This window comes from Pan paniscus, chromosome 7, assembly GCF_029289425.2.
Source record: "Pan paniscus chromosome 7, NHGRI_mPanPan1-v2.0_pri, whole genome shotgun sequence".
Taxonomy (NCBI): domain Eukaryota; kingdom Metazoa; phylum Chordata; class Mammalia; order Primates; family Hominidae; genus Pan; species Pan paniscus.
In genome coordinates, this window is record NC_073256.2 from 119,781,053 (window position 1) to 119,783,450 (window position 2,398).

General features: G+C 43.3%; 1 non-coding gene across 1 annotated transcript; it reads left to right on the forward strand.

Moving 5' to 3' along the window:
- Positions 1-1,465: 1,465 nt before the first annotated feature.
- Positions 1,466-1,591, forward strand: LOC112440772 (U6atac minor spliceosomal RNA). The gene has a single exon (XR_003028785.1). It is a non-coding gene; the product is annotated as a U6atac minor spliceosomal RNA (small nuclear RNA).
- Positions 1,592-2,398: the final 807 nt, after the last annotated feature.

Here is a 2,398-nt window from a genome sequence, read left to right on the forward strand (position 1 = left end):
TAATCCCAGCTACATGAGAAGCTGAGGCAGGAGAAATGCTTGAACAGAAAAGACACAGAAAAAGATGTTCATAGCAGCATTCTTTGTAAAAGCCCCAAACTGTAAATAATCCAAATAACCATCAAAAATAGAATATTATGGCATGTTCATGCAGTGTAATACCATGCAGTAATACATACGAATGAACCAAAGTTCTTTGCAAAACCTGAATGAATCTCACAAAAATACTGTTGAATAAAAGAAATCAGAAATGTTACAATTTCATTGATATAAGCTTCAAAAACCAGCAAAGTGACACTCTGTTGTTACGGATGCATGTTTAGGGAGCAAAACTAAGAAAAGCAAATGAGGTTACCTTAAGGGATAGCACTTACTTTATGGGGGAGGAAGGAGTATCCATTAGAAAGTAGCACAAGGGGAATCTCTGGAGTGCTGACAGTGATCTATTTTTTGACCTGGGGTGTTGGTTACAGGGTGTTCATTTATTATCATTTACTTGGCTGTACATTTTTTTTTTTTTAGACAGAGTCTCGCTCTGTCACACAGGCTGGAGTACAGTGGTGTGATCTTGGCTCACTGCAACCTCCACCTCCTGGGTTCAAGCGATTCTCCTGCCTCAGCCTCCTGAGTAGCTGGGATTACAGATGCCCGCCACCACACCCAGCTAATTTTTTGTATTTTAGTAGGGATGGGGTTTCGCCATGTTGGCCAGGCTGGTCTCGAACTGCTGACCTTGAGTGATTGACCCACCTTGGCCTCCAAAAGTGCTGGGATTACAGGTGTGAGCCACTGCTCCCAGCCTTAGCTGTACATTTTTGTTTTGCATAATTTTCTATATGTGTGCTAAATTTCACTATGAGAAAAGATTTTTGGCTGGGCACAGTGGCTCACATCTGTAATCCCAGCACTTTAGAAGGCCAGGTGGGTAGATCACCTGAGGTCAGGAGTTCGAGACCAGCTGACCAACATGGTAAAACCCCGTCTCTACTAAAAATACAAAAATTAGCTGGGCGTGGTGGCAGGCACCTGTAATCCTAGCTACTGGGGAGGCTGAGGCAGGAGAATCGCTTGAACCCAGGAGGTGGAGGTTGCAGTGAGCTGAGATCGCGCCACTGCACTCCAACCTGGGCAACAGAGCGAGACTCTGGCTAAAAAAAAAAAAAAATCTTTTTACGGTGGCTCATGCTTGTAAATTTAGCACTTTGGGAGTCTGAGGCGGCTGGATTGCTTGATTTCAGGAGTTGGAGACCAGCCTGGGCAACATGGCGAAACCCTGTCTCTACCAAAAACGCCGAAAACTAGCCCAGCATGGTGGTGAACGCCTGTAGACCCAGCTACTGGGGATGCTGACATGGGAGGATCACTTGAGCCTGGGAGGTGAACTGAGGTTGTGTCACTGTACTCCAGCCTGGGTAACAGAGTGAGACTGTCTCAAAAAAAAAAAAAAAAAAAAGATAAAAATAATGTTTTGTATGAAAGGAGAGAACGTCAGCACTCCTCTTGACAAGGATGGAAGAGGCTCTCAGACCTGACAACATGCATGAAGTTAAGGCATTGCCACCTACTTCATGGCATCTAAACATGTTGTTGTGGTGGTTGTTTTTTAAAGACAGAGCCTACTTGATACCTATATACATATAGAAACATTAACTCAAGGTGAGTTGTAAACCTAAATGCAAGAACTAAAGCTCTAAAATTCAGAAGAAAACATATGAGTGCCAGGTGCGGTGGCTCACGCCTGTAATCCCAGCACTGTGGGAGGCCGAGGCGGGCGGATCACCAGGTCAAGAGATCGAGACCATCCTGACTAACATGGTGAAACCCCGTCTCTAATAAAAATACAAAAAATTAGCCGGGCGTGGTGGCGGGCGCCTGTAGTCCCAGCTACTCGGAAGGCTGAGGCAGGAGAATGGCGTCAACCCGGGAGGCGGAGCTTGCAGTGAGCCGAGATTGCGCCACTGCATTCCAGCCTGGGAAACAGAGCGAGACTCCGTCTCAAAAAAAAAAAAAAAAAAAAAAGGAGTGAATCTTTGTGACCTTGGATTAAGCAGTGGTTTCTTAGATATAAAAGCACAAACAGTGAAGAAAAAAAAGATAAATTGAATTTAACTCATTTTATTTTAATTCAATGGATAAATTGGACTTAAACCAATTTAACACTTTTGTGTTTCAAAGGATGCCATCAAGAAAGGCAACCCATGGAATTGGAGAAGATATTTGCAAATTATATATTTGATAAGGGACTAGTGTCTGGAATATATATAAAACTCTTACAACTCAACAATAAAAGGACAATTAACCCCATTTTTAAAAGGGCAAAGGGGAAACAAGGGGCTGAAAATGAGCTCAAATTTATTTTTTTCAGACAGGGTATTTCTCTGTCATCCAAGGCTGGAGT